This window comes from Chrysochloris asiatica, unplaced genomic scaffold (genome assembly GCF_000296735.1).
Source record: "Chrysochloris asiatica unplaced genomic scaffold, ChrAsi1.0 scaffold00065, whole genome shotgun sequence".
Taxonomy (NCBI): domain Eukaryota; kingdom Metazoa; phylum Chordata; class Mammalia; order Afrosoricida; family Chrysochloridae; genus Chrysochloris; species Chrysochloris asiatica.
This window is the reverse complement of record NW_006408583.1, coordinates 5246795-5261711: the sequence shown is the minus strand read 5'-3', so window position 1 is coordinate 5261711 and position 14917 is coordinate 5246795. Positions and strand designations below refer to the sequence as shown.

At 40.0% G+C, this 14917-nt stretch overlaps 1 protein-coding gene and 1 pseudogene across 1 annotated transcript in view; one reads left to right on the top strand and one right to left on the bottom strand.

The window, feature by feature from the left end:
* The window catches only part of FOCAD (focadhesin), a 354257-nt gene that overhangs the window by 210412 nt on the left and 128928 nt on the right, over positions 1-14917 (top strand). The gene's annotated exons all lie outside the window — the stretch shown is intronic.
* On the bottom strand, positions 12597-13568 carry LOC102832750 (annotated as a pseudogene).

Sequence of the window (14917 nt, the reverse complement as noted above, 5' to 3'; positions counted from 1 at the left end):
CTAGTTCATAAGCATACTATTGATTTTATTTCTATGACCTTAGTAAGCTTACTTATATGTACTTACAGTTTTATTTTGACTTTTTAGATTCTTTAAGATAATTGTTTTTTCTTTCTGGTCTGTATGCATCTCATTTCTTCTTTTTTTCTAAAAAAAAAGTTTTTATTGTAAATTGAATGATAGTTTACAAGGGAGAACATAGATTTTTACACTCATCATTTCATTGCAATGATTACAATCTCCTTCATGCATCATCATTCAATAGTATTTGCTTTTATTCACTCTGTTTTTTGTATATTTTGTTGTTGTTGTTGTTTTATGGGGGTATGTACACAAAAATACTCAGGAACATGTAATCATTTAAACAACGAAAGGGCACATTCTTTAAACCTACTTCCCTCCTGGCCACCAGCACACAGCCTTTCTCTTTCCTTGAGTCTAGAGTCCTCAGCTGCTCTATTTCTCCATGTCATCATCTTTTCCTCCATCGCTGGTGTTGCTCTTCTCTGGATAAGGTCCCACATTCTGCTCATGCTCTTCCTCCTTGATGGTCCTAGGGTTTTTTGTTCCTGGACTGTAAGATTAACTACTCCTCCATTTTTGCTGAAACAAAAAACAAAAAAACCTTCTTTCTTTATAGTTGTAACAGTTGTTATTAGTCATGATAATAATTACTCACTATTAAATCATAAGAATCTTATCCCCATCTCCTTTCACCAGACCCATGCAGACAAGATGAAAACTATTCAGTGGGGAGTCTACCTTTCTTCGTACACTCTGAAACTAAACTCCCTCTTGAAAACTTGTAAGCCAGTCACATAGTCACTTTGTGCCTTTATATCTCTCCCCCTCCCTCCAGTTTTAGGGTAGTGTAGTGGTTACGAATTGGGCTGCAAACTGCAAGGTCAGCAGTTTGAAACTACCAGCTGCTCTGCGGGAGAAAGATGAGGCTTTCTGCTCCCGTAAAGATTTACAGCCTCAGAAACCCTGTACAGGGTCGATATGAGTCGGAACTGACTCCATAGCAAATAACCACTGCCAATGTCTAAGTTGCCTGTCCCTATCAACCCTGTATACAGAAGGGAGAGGATTGATACTTGATGTGAAGACTCCTTCCCTCTCAGTTGGGATTTTGGGCTACTGCAACCATAAGTATAGGTCAAATTCATCAAATTGTAGCAATTTATACTTGTTTATCAAAATTTTTTTATCTTCCTCTAGTCGAGTTTTGATCATCAAGCTATTGAAGCTAGGTCGAATTGGTACTACCTACAAGTGTGGACGTTTTTTTGCATCTCCCCTCACTTCATACCAGCTGGATGTTTCACTCTCAGCTCTAGCCCTCCATGGCTATGTCCTTGTTGATGGGCTCCGGAGTACCAAGGTCTCACCATACTTTGTTCAACCAGCCCTTCCTCTTCTCTCTCTCATTTCCAGGTTGACGGGAGTCTACAGAACATGGTCGAACTCATCCCATATCTTCATTGCTGCTTTCCTCCCTCATCCACTCACTAGTATACCAACATGGTCACCAGCAAGCTTACATGCCTGCTCATGTGTTCCCTTTGAGTTTCAATCTTGAAGGGGGGTTTGTCCTGAAGGGACTTGATTGCTTGCCTTTTTGGCTCCCTGGTGAACAGCTTGCTTGTTCTTATAGTAGCCAATCAGAATAACATTTTTCTTTTGAATTTTTCCTGCTGGTCTTTCTTTCAGGAAATATCGTCTGTCCCTATGGTGGCTTCAGGCTGGTCTTCTTGTACTTTCAAGTGGGAGTGTCTCATTTCTTCTTACCTGATTACATTGTCTAGAACCTTCAGTACATGTTGAATTGGAGTGATATAAGCAGGAACAGGGAGTCCTGGTATGGCGCTGTGGGCTAATGCGTCAGACTGCAAAGTCATTTGAGCTGCAAGGTTGGTGGTTCAAGCTCACCAGCTCTTCTTTGGAAACCCTGTACAGGGTTGCTATGGGTAGGAATTGACTTGATGGCACTTAACAACAACAACAAGCAGGAGCAGACATTCTTGATGGCTGTCTTGGGGCAAAGCATTCAGTGTCTTCATTAAATAGGAAATTAACGGAGGGCTTTTGTAGACAAATACTGTATTAGGTTGAAGTTCCATTCTAATCTTAAATTGCTGAGAGTTTTTTTTTCTTTATCATGAATAGATGTTGAATTTTGTCAAGTGCTTTTGCTCCATCTATTAGGATGATCATATACTTTTTTTTGTTTTGTTGATATGGCAAATTATATCTAAAGATTTTCTAATAAATTGTCTTGATTGATTGAATCAACCCTGTATTTCTGGAATAAATGCTACTTTGTCGTGATGCCTTATCCTTCTCATGTTTTTCTGCATTTTTACAAAAAATCTTTGTAAAAGATTTTTGTGTCTATATTTATTAGTTGTTCTGTAGTTTTCTTGTAATATTTTCTCTGGGTTTGTTGTCAAGATAATTCTATTCTAACAAAATGAAATCGATAGGTTCTTTTCAGTTCAATTTTCTGTAAGTTTATATATAATTGGAGTCTTGGTATGGCACTATAGGATAATACACTGGACCACAAGGTTGGTTTGAAACATACAGTTGGTGGTTCAACCTTACCAGCCACTCCTTGGAAACCCTGTTCAAGGTTGCTATAAGTTGGGACTGACTTGACAGCACTTAACAACAACAACAATGTATAATTGGTTTTATATCTTCCTTAGATAGTTGATATAATATCCGTATAATTTCCAGTTTTCTTTATAAGAATGTTGTTAATTATGATTTCAGCTTTTTAAATATATGTGAGAGTATTAAGATTAGGAATATGGTGGCTCTGTAGGATAAACCCTGACTACTACCATCAGGTTTAGCAGTTTGAGTCCTCCAGCTGATCCTTGGGAGAAAGGTGAGGTTTTTTATTCTAAAGACCATACACACAGTCACTGAGTCAGAACTGACTAAAAGGCACTGAACAACAACAGCATTCACATTATCTGTCTGTCTGTCTGCCTGTCTGTCCAACCCTAATGATCCTGAAGAAGAGCTCTGGAAGGTGCCACACAGCATTCCTGGAAATTAGATTCTTCTTTGTGAAAATGTAAACGCCACAGAATTGGAAGGTTTGTTTTCTTCACTTGGAGCTCTGGGGCCTGATATGCCTGCATAAAGTAGTAGATGTTGTTTCGTGCCATCCAGTTGGCTCTGACTCATAGTGATCCCGTACAGGGTTTTCAAGGAGCAACTGGTGGGTTTGAACCACCGACTTTGTGGTTAGCAGTCCAGTACTCACTCAACAAGGTCACACCAGGGCTCCACATTTAGTTTTTGCTAGTTTGTTTGCTTAGTGCTGTAGAGTTTGTTCTGACTCACAGAAACCTTTTATAGGGTATCTTCGGATCAGCTAGAGGTGCTCAATAATTATTGAATTAATTACTTTAATCCTTTTGTAACTTAAGTCCTTATGTCTTATTTTGTTCTGTCATTAGTTGATATCATTTACACCACATACACACTGAAGATTACACACAGCTATAGGAGATGGTGTGACACTGTGAGTCAGAAGCAACTTGGCAGCACTAAACAGCATCCACAACATAGCATATTCAGGGAGCAGGGTGGCTCCGTAGGATAAACACTGGTATGGCGCTGGGGGTTAATGCGCCAGACTGCAAAGCCATTTGAACTGCAAGGTCCGTGATTCAAGCTCACTAGCTGCTCCTTGGACACCCTATACAGGGTTGCTATGGGTCGGAATCTACTCGACCGCACTTGACAACAACAACATAAACTACAAGATTGGTGATTCGAGCCCACCAGCTGCACCGCAGGAGAAACATGAATTTCTGCTGTAGCAAAAGATTTAAAGCTTCGGAAACCCTTTACAGGATCACTGTGCATTGAAACTGACTCCAAGGCACTTAACAACAACAAATAGGATTTTCAAAGAGCTCTTGTGGCACTGTAGGACAAACACTGGACTGTGAGCCAAAGATCAGTAGTTCAAACCCACCAACCTCTCTGGGAGAAAGAGGAGGCTTTCTGCTCCTGTAAAGAAACCCCATGCAGCCTCAGAAACCCTATACAGGGTCACTATGAGTCAGAATCAATCAGATGGCAGTGGGTGAAGGATATTCAGGGAACCCATGTGGTTCAGTGGGTAAAGCGCTGGGCTGCTAGCCACAAAGCAGTGCTTAAACCCACCACCTCTCCACTGAAGAAAGAGGAGGCTTTCTTTATTTTATCTTTTTTGTTTGTTTTAATTTATTGTGAACTGAGTGATAGTTTACATGGGAGAACATCGGCTTTACACCATCATTTCATTGCAGTGATTACAGTCTCCTCCATGCAACATCATTTAACAGTATTTGCTCCTGTTTTTCTTTTTTTGGGGGGGGTGGAGTAGGGCAATGTACACAGATACACTCAGGAATATATAACAATTTAAACAACCAAAGGGCACATTCTATAAGCCTGCCTCCTGGCTGCCAGCTCTCAGTCCCTCTCTTTCCATAAATCTAGAGTTCTCAGCTGCTCCCTTCTCTCCATGTCCTCATCTTTGCATCCATCTCTGGTGTTGCTGCTTCTATGGATAGGGTCCTGCATTCCACTTGTGCCTTTCTCCCTTGATGTTCCTAGGGTCCTCTGTTTCTGGAGTGTAAGATTAACTACCCCCATTTTTGTTACAAAACTTCTATCTTTGTAGTTGTGACAGTCGCAATTAGTCATGATAACAATTACTCACTATTGAATCATAAGAATCTTATCCCCATCTCTTTTCACCAGACCCATCTAGACAAGATGAAAACTATTCAGTGGGGACTCTGTCTTCCCCCACACACTCGTAAACTAAACTCCCTCTTGAAAACTTGTAAGCCAGTCACTTCATGCCTTTATCACCCCTCATTTTAGGTAGCCAATGTCTAAGTTGCTGGTCCCTATCTACCCTGTGTACAAAGGGACTAGCATTGATACTTGATGTGAAAACTCCTTCCCTAGGAGGAGGCTTTCTTTATGTCTGCTCCCATTTAGATTCATAGCCTGCGAAGCCCTCATGAGCAGTTCTATCTGTCCTAAAGGGTCATTATGGGTCAGAATTGACTTACTTGCAGTGGGTTTTGGTTGTTTTTGGGATATTCTTTAGTCTTCTGAACACTTACGGGTATAAATGAGCGAATGAGTGAATGAATTATTGAGTGATTTATGTTCTTCATAATTTGAATTATATTTTGTTTTATGTAATTTTCAGTAGTTCTCAAAAACTGCATGTTAGTTAAATGAAATAATTTTTGATGCCCTAGAAAACTAACTGGCGTCCTGGTGTAGCACTGCGAGTTAATGTCCTGAACTGCAGGTTTGGTTGGAACTGCAAGGCTGGTGGTTCAAGCTCACCAGCCGTGTCTTGGAAACCCTATACAAGGTTGCTATGAATTGGAATTTATAAATAACAACAACAAAGGGAACTAGCTTGATGAATTCTTCTGCAAAGTGTTATATCCCTTCCTTTTGAAGACCTGTTTTGTTTTTTCCATTGACTTTTCTTAAAGTGACACTCTCCCATGTTACTTTTGAGAGACACAGATCTAAAGTCTGGTTTGGAGTTTGGTCTGACATATCAGAAGCATCTCTAATTGCTGTCCTGTCTCCGTTTCTCTGAAATGGAAGTGCCCTCTCTCTCTGCTGTTTTGTACAGGGGATGACCATAGGTCATTTCAGAGCTCCTAGAGTGTCCTCAAGATCTGGGACTGTCCTCCTTCTCATCCTGAAATGACCTTAGCTTCTGTTGATGAGAAAGTTGGTGGTGAAATTCCATTCATTGAAATGTGCTGCCTTTCTGGCCTTCCTTTGGCATTTCTGACTCAGACATGCTCTTTGCACCTAAATTGGATGATGCTGATGTGTGTCTTCTGTGACAGCCGCGGTTGGCTTCATTATCTCCATGGGTACAGAACACGTTTTCCTGACCCTGTGCTGCTGTCTACTTCAGTAATAGGTAATGAGCTCTTTTTTCATTTTTATTTCAAAAAACCTTATCTAGACCTGGTGGCAGCACTGTTCTGAAAGGCCTCTTTAATTATACACTTTAAAAAAAAATAAATGATCAACATTTGATTATTTTTGACTTATAAATTAATTTTTTATGCCTCCTTTACTTCTTTTTAATAAATGCCCCAAAGTACATGCGCTACGACCCATCATTTGAAATATATGAAGTGCATTTTCCTTTCTTTAAGTTGCTCCTTGATTTTAAAAACATTACTTCCTATGAAGAATATGGAGTAGTTTTAGCTGCCGTACTAATAACAGGAAAAGTGGTGTCTGTGCTTATTACACATTCCCCCTAGAAAACACTGTGAAAAGTATGGTTTGCTATATTTTAGATACTCCATAATTACCACGTGAGGTGAGTTGTTATGGCAACTGGGTTTTCCTTCTTCCTATTAAATAACAGAGTCAATGGTTGCTTGAAATGTGATTGAATTGTCAGCCTTCAAGCTAATGTTATCCTGATGGGGAAAGAGAGAACATGATTGTGGCAGCAGTCAGGGGTGCGAGAAGCAGAGAGTGAATGAGAGTAAAGGGATGTGTGTTAGTGGGGGTGGGTGTGAGAGAGAGAGCGAGTTTTAAATGCTTAGACTGCACCTATAGTGAAATGAGTGTCATTTTACTATAAAAATGAGTCCTGCACAAGTCCTTCCTCTCATCTTTGGTAACCGTTTGTCAGGGAACAAGAATAACAAAGAAATATTTTGTTCAAACAGGGTTACTATTGGCAGATAGTTGAGGCCTATTATTTCTTATGTACAAACATTAGGATATTGTGTGGCTTTGGTGGGTCTGCAACACTAAGTACAAATCGTTTTTCTTCTTGGAATATGGAAGGTGTATATGTGTGTGTGTGAGAGAGACAGAGAGACACAGACAAAACCAAATGTAGCATCTCAGTATTTCTTTCCGATTCCATATAGCAACTGAAGTTAAATACTTTTAGTTCTTTGATAGCATTATGTATAACTTTGAGATGGGAGATGTTGTTGTTGTTAAGTGCCATTGAGTCAGTTCTGACCCATAGTAACTCTGTATAAGTTTTCTAAGGAGCAGCTGGTGAGCTTGAACCGCCGACCTTGTTGTTCAAAATGACCTTGCATTAACCCACAGCACCACACCAGGATGGATGATGTTGTTGTTGTTGTTAAGTGCCATTGAGTCGGTTCTGACCTGATGGATGATAGAGCCTTATTTAATTTATACTTAGCTTACCTGTCAATTTTTACTCTGATTTTTCTCTTCATTTTTTCCTGTCTCTTTTTTTAATGTTTTATTGTAAACTGAGTGAAGGTTTACAGAGCAGATCATCAGTTGCACATCCAACAAATCGTATACATACACTTTGCTTCATTTTGTGGTTGCAATCCCCTCCATGCACCAACAGCCAACAGCATTTATCTGTATTCACTCCACCCACTGCATTCCTCCCTGTGTCTCCCACCACCCCTGTCTTTCTTCTGCCAACCGCCCTCTGGTGGCATACTGCCTGGCCCGTCACCCATGCCAATGCATATCTACCCTCTAGCACATGTATGTAAAAAAAAAACAAAAAAAAAACCAACACACGGGAAATATAATTGTTTAAACATTCAGGTTTTTCTTTTAAAACTGAACAAAAGTTTAAAATTTTTCTTTTCACCTGATGCCTTATCCCATCTCATTTGACTATCAAATAACCTCACCAATTTTTTTTATTGTTTGACATCCACTATTTAATGAAGGGCAGTTAATATGAGTATTTTCTTGTAAATGAAATGAATCCTATTTGTTAAGCTCGCCCAAGAGACAGAAAGTACCACCTAATTTCCTAGTAGTATGTTCTAAACATTATTAACTAATTAAGACGGCCATGTAGTTCTTTCAAATAAATTATGAATCTGAGAGGAAAACATGGTCTACTTTTTCACTGTCTCTCCCAACATCCCCCTATATTTGTGAATTGTGTTTCTATGCAGAGTATTTTCTTTTGTGCTAGTATTTCAGGCATACTTATCTGGAACCTATGGGATACAGACAAACAATTCTAATGAATTTCAAAAGGCAAAGTTTACCTGCTTTAAAATTTTGCTTTGTCATTTACTCCAGCTTTATCTGGAATGAAGGTGTTCCTGGTTAGAATGGTTTAGACATGTTTATCTGTCACCTCAACAAGTCCTAGTGATGTAGTGGGTTACTCGTTGGGCTCTTAACCGCGAAGTCGGCAATCTGAATCTTATCAGCTGCTCCCTGGGGACAAAATGAGACTTTCTGCTTCTGTAAAGATTCACAGTCTTGGAAACCCTATACAGGGTCTGTATGAGTGGTTACCAGTCAGGCTGCTAATCTCAAGGACAGCAGTTTGAAACTACCAGCAGTTCTGTGGGAGAAAAATGAGGCTTTCTGCTCCTGTAAAGCTTTACAGCCTCAGAAACCCTGTACAGGGTCGCTATGAGTCAGAACTGACTCCACAGCTTACCACCACCAACATCATGAGTTGGAACTGACTCTCAACCACATGCAATTACCACCGTAAATAAGTTCAAATAACTGTGTAATCAGCATTTTTTTATTTTAGATGTGTCTGTTTAAAAAGTTTTCTTACATTGCGTTTCCAGAGTGGTTGTAAAGTTGGGCATCATAATTTTCTCTGAATACTTGCTAATGACAGTATGGTTTTCACATGGTAAAAATTTACCTTCAAGTGAATGCTTTTCGTTTAAAATAGTTGAACTCAACAGGTACTTACTTGGACACACTAATGTACAAGGTACTGTTAGGAGTATCCTGGGAGGAGTTCTAGAATGAATCGAACATGATCTCTGCCCTTAGGATTGTATGAGATTAATGTTTATACACAAATAATGTAAGAAGGGATCTGTGCTTAGGGAAGAATAGTTCAAAGGAAGGAGAAGTTAATTCCACAAGTAGTAATGAGAGTAACAAAGGGTGTTCTAAGTGGAGGGAGCAGTAAGTGCGAGCGTCCTGTCGAGTATAGGATGAACCTGAGAATTAGCTTATACCCTGCTTATCTTGTGCTGCTATAACCAACAGAAATAGATGATGTTAATGAGCAAATTTATTTTCTCACAGATCTGGAGGCTTGTTGTTGTTAAGTGCCGTTGCGTTGGTTTTAATTCGTAGCGATCCTATGTATAGGGTGGCCAAGGAGTGGCTGATGTATTTGAACTGCCAACTTAGCAGTTAAGAGGTCCAGTGCTTATCCTACAGTGCCACAACAGGAGTCTGAATAGGAGACTGCTGCTCTGCTGCTGTGTGCCATTGAGTCGGTTCTGGTTCAGAGTGATGCTGTAGAGGGTGTCCGAGGCTGTAAATCTATGGAAGCAGAAAGCCTCATCATATTTCTTCTGCAGCAGAGTGACTGGTGGATTTGACCGACTGATCTTTCAGCTAGTAGGCTACTAGGAGTCATTGATGAGCAGTCCAAATTCAGGTGCCAACTCTAGGAGAAGGCTTTGTCTTGACGTGGGCTCTGGAAGCAGGTCCTCATTTCTTCTGAGCGCTTGCTCCTGGGGAATCTTCATGTGAAATCTTCACCTTCAAGTGAAGATTCCCTCATCCGTACTTATTACCTTACTTGGTTTTATCTCTTTTATACCTCAAAGAGATTGAGTCAAGAGATTTGCCTCATTGACAAAACAAAAGACAGACCTTTCCCAAATGAAATTGTAACCACAAGCACAGAGGTCATGAATTACAATACATATTTTTTGGAACATAACAGTTTCCGACCCAGTTTAGCATATAAGTTAAATGTTAAAGAGGAGCAAGCAATCAAGTGTGGAAAACTGGTTGAGGAAATTGACCAACAGAGTTCTTATAGGAGAACAAATTATTTCTTAAAGAAAATCATCTATGTTTGAGTCTAAAAGAGTGAACACTATACAAACATGTTTGCACTTTATCCTTTAATAAATCACCAAAGGTATTTGAAAATCAGTTCTGGGTTAATGTCATAGCAGCATTCGGGTAGATTTGGAGGAGGAACTGTTTCATGCTATTCAGAGATCAGTTAGGTGTCCTCATAGTAATGTAGGCAGGAGTTAGTCAGGACTAAACCACTGAGGAGTCCTGGTGTGGCGCTGTGGGTTAATGCGCCAGACTGAAAGCCCTTTAAACTGCAAGGTCGGCAGTTCAGACTCACCAGCTGCTCCTTGGAAACCCTATACAGGGTCGCTATAGGTTGGAACTGACTCAATGGCACTTAACAACAACAACAAACTACTGATGAGCTCTGGTGGCCCAATGCTAAGTACTCAAGTTATAAACCAAAAGGTCTGTGGTTCAAATCCACCAAGATAGCAAAGACCTGGCAGTCTGTCTCGTAAAGATTTCAGCCCAAGAAGCCCTACGAGGCTGTGCTACTCTCTCCTGCAGACTCGCTATGAGTCATATTTGACTCAACAGCATGAACAACAGCAAACTAGTGAGGCAGAAATTAGAACAAACGCAAATAACCTTTCACAAGTAAATGTGACAGTTTAATTGGAGGGCAAAGGAAACAGGATAAATCAGAATGTTAAACCTTGGTGGCTGGGATATTGATGGGTGATACTGACAGAAACCAAAAAGGTAAGTATCAGAATGGATTTTGCATGTTGATGGCAAGGAATGTATACAGAATATTATATTATGGTATAATATAAGATGGGAGAAGTTTGAGAGATACATATTCTGAAAAGCAGTGATCTTCAAAGTATACATTAAACATTTGTTATTGAGGTATTATTTGCAGACAGTAAATTTTTCTCATTTTAGTGTCTTGTTCTGTGAATTTTGACCAGAACATACATTCATGTAGCCACCACTGCAATCCAGATATGTGACAATTTGTTACCCTAAAATATCCCCACTTTCTTCTTTGCAAGTCAGCCCCTCTCCCTTCCCCTCTCCCATATTGTGGCAACCACTGATCTTTCTGTTTTTGTGGTTTAAACTTTGTGTAGAAAAGTTGAAGAGACCACCATGGTGATAATGCTGGGCCAGTAGCAGAATTCTCTCTTTCCATGGGGGAGATCAGTTTCTAGCCAGTGTACTTGAAGCATGGCCATCACCCACCTTATTTTTCATTTTTGGCGTTTATGTACCTCTGTGTATAAGGTGGGTGGTTGGGGATCCATAGTCAGTGTCTGAATTCCATTCTTGTTACTGAACTGCCATTATCTCTTACCTAGATGATTCCAGTAGTATCAAAACAGGTCTCTCTGCTGTGAGCTTTGCTCCTTGTCCTCTGTTCTCAACATAATAACAGTCTGATTCTTCCTGAAACTTTGTAATGACTACCCTTTTCTGAATAGTATGAGAAATTATCTAGAAGGCTTGTCTCATCTAGGTCTCTAGTAGTTATCTGACTAACTTTTCTTCCGCTTACCCCTTAGTTAATGTTCTGTTCATAAAACATGTCAGCATGTGCCCACCCAGGACCTTAGTCTTACCTTGTTTTGTTGTTTTTTAATTGAGGTAAATTTACATAATGTAAATTAACCATTTCAAAGTAAATAATTCACTGGTATTTCATACCTTAACAGTGTTTGTATAACCATCACATCTATCTAGTTCCCAAACATTGTTAATACCCCTAAAGGAGGCCCTTATTCTTTGTTAGATATTTAACACAATGTCTCTAAAACTCCAAGCAGATATTAAGACACAAAAATTAAGACGCATGACTCATTTTAATTAAGACTCTGACATGGAAATGTGTCTTACATTTTTTTAAGTACTCATTTATACAATTATTTAAAAATCATATGCTTTAACTATTGGGCAGGAAACTGAAAATACATTTGTGATTTATATATCACAGTAAATACCTATGTATGTATGCTGACTTGCCATGTTACAGGGAACCTTTACCTACTCTAAGACATCTTGAGATAACTTAGAAATGTATCATCACTTTTTAGAAACATTTTTTGGTACTTTGGTCAAGGGAACATATTCTACAATCTGTGGCTAGAATTTAAATTCTCAATACTCCAGTACTCCACAATTTTGAATATTCTTAAGTCCTGATTCCTCTTAGACCATCAACATTTCAGTGCTGATAAATGATACCTGAAAAAGAATATAGAATTAGCTGGATTCATACTCCTAAAGTCACCTAAATTCATCTTTTGGGTTTATAGTAACAGTATTATCCAGTAGAAATTAAAGAAAAAAGTTACACTTTTCTTCAAGCTCTATCTATTCCAGAATTGTGCTTAAGACTTGCAGTTTATGCAAAGCTAAACTGTTATCCTCTAAAATGACACTATGTTACTACTTGTAGAGAGCTAATAGTAAAATACATCAACCCAAATCTTATCAAGGGAGCACATATATAAAAAGTATCAACATCAGTGGTTTGAGTATAAAAATTTATTTTTAAGTAGAAGTATGTAAGAAGTAAAACTTACAAAAACAGATCTTCCCTTCACAATCTGTTGCTTTACCACATAATATTTTGCAAACACATTCCTTCAGTCATTATTAAGTTCTTAAAATACAAAAGAAATGAAATCTGTAAGAAAGTCTAGTAGACCAGATGCTTTTGTCAGGACTTACATGTTGTTGGTTATGATTCAGTACATTTCACGCCATCCACCTCCATTCATGCCGTCTTGTCCATTGTATCCTCCACTGCCACTGCCGCCGCCACCACAGACATAACCACCACTGTAATTGTTCCCCATTCACGTTCTTCCAACAGATCCATAACTTCCCTGATTATCCATTCCATCTCTGCCATAGCCTCCTCTTCCAGAACCTCCCATTCCGGAGCTACCTTCAGGAGTAGAATTCAAAAGGAGTTCAATGTTTTGATGTTCCATGTTATTTTTATCTTTAGACATAGCAGCCACTGCATCTTTATGTGTCACAAACTCTACATCTGCTTCTCCTGTTGCTCTGCCATCAGCTCCAATATCAGTATGAACTCGTATTGGATTTAATGGTGAGAAGAGATTACCAATGCCGTTTTCAGTTGCACGAAAAGGCAATCCCTTCATATATACAAAATGACCACCATGAAAACCTGAACTTGTATCACCAGCTCCACCATAACCATGTCCTCCCATACCTCTTCCATCTCTCATTCTGCCATCAAAGCCATCGTTTCCATGGCCATAATTATTAGAGCCACCATAGTTATCAAAACCTCCATAACTTCCATGCCCAACTCCATAATAACCCCTCTTCTTCCTACTGGTCTAGCATATGGTCCCGGTCACTGTTCCAGCAATCTTCTTGGTAGGTCATAAAATCCTTTTATTTCACTCCTTCTACTTCTGAAGATTTCAGTGTGTCTGTCCCCTTGTCTTTCCTTGTGTTTCCCCAGAGCATTTTCTGCTGTCTCCTTTGAAGCAAACTGCTCGAGGCCTCCCCCGTGCTTCTCTCTGGTAGTCCATCATAAATGTTACCCCATTTGGCACAATTCCCAGCCCTTGAAAGAACTGAACTATTTCCTCTTTGCTGCAAGCAAATGGTAGTCCATGAAATCGTACTGTCCCAAAACTAGTGTCATTTGACCCGTTATGTTTCATAATCCAATCCATCTCAATATCGTTCGATTTATGTGCCCCTTTACTTCAGCTTTGGTAGCGTAGTGGTTACGAATCGGGCTGCGAACTTTAAGGTCAGTGGTTCGAAACTACCAGCTGCACCGCGGGAGAAAGATGAGGCTTTCTACTCCCGTAAAGGTTTACACCCTCAGAAACCCTGTACAGAGTCGCTATGGGTCGGAAACGACTCGATGGCACATAACAACAATTACTTCAGATACCCTGTTGGGAGACGGTAATGCCGGTTCCGGTACACGTGGGGTGCAGTCATGAGGAGGGAGAGTTGCTCCTTCACGTAGCACTCCCACCTGTTCAGTTTGCTTTTGTGCAACTCTCACTGGCTGTTTTGGCCTTGGTTATTTGTGTATCATCTTATTGTATGTCACCTTTCCTCTCATCTGAGTCATTACATGTCTAACCTTTAGTTTGTGATTCTCCCCCCACCCCACCCCCAACCTTCAAATTGGAGTCCTGGTGTGGTCCTGTCAGCTAATGTGTTAGACTGCAAAGTCATTTGAACTGCAAGGTCAGTGGTTCAAGCTCGCCAGCTGCTCCTTGGAAACACTATACAGGGTTGATATGGGTTGGTATTGGCTCTACGTCACTTATCAACAACAACAACCTTCAAATAATGCATTTTTCTGTGTGTAAACCTTTTCTTGACTTCTACTATGATCTTATGCAATATTTGTCCATTTGTGATTGACTTATTTTATTTAGTATTGAACCACAAGAGTTTTACTGGAGCTAGATTTCCTCTTGGAAGCTTGGAAACTAGTCACTTCTTGCCTTTGTAGCCCTCCCATTTTGGTTAACCAATGTCCAAGTTGTCTATCATTGTCTACCCTGTGTATCAAGGGGTTGGGAAGGATCCTCACTGTAAATATTTGTTCCCTCTTTTGAGCTACTACATCTGTAAGTATAGGTCAAGTTCATCAAATTGTAGCAGATTACTCTTTTTTTTCCTCTTTCTTCTTCTAGTTGAGTTCTGATTGTCCAGCCTTTGAAGCCAGGTCAAGTGGGTAATATCTGCAAGAATGGGTGTTCTTGTGCCTCTCCCCTCACTTCATATCAACTGGGTGCTTCACTCTCTGCTCTAGTCTTCTGTGGCCATGTCACTGTCTCTGGGCCGAGGAGTCCCCAGGTCTTGCCATGCTGCTGGCCAACAAGGTCTCAACCCAGGTTCACAGAAGTCTGTTGAACTTGGTCAGACTTAGCTCACAACTTCATTGCTGAGGTCACCAGCCAGACCACATGCCTGCTTGTGTATTCCCCTTGAGTCTTAGTCTTGGAAGGGGATTTTCCCTAAGGGGACCTGAGCACTTCCCTTGATGGCTTCTGGG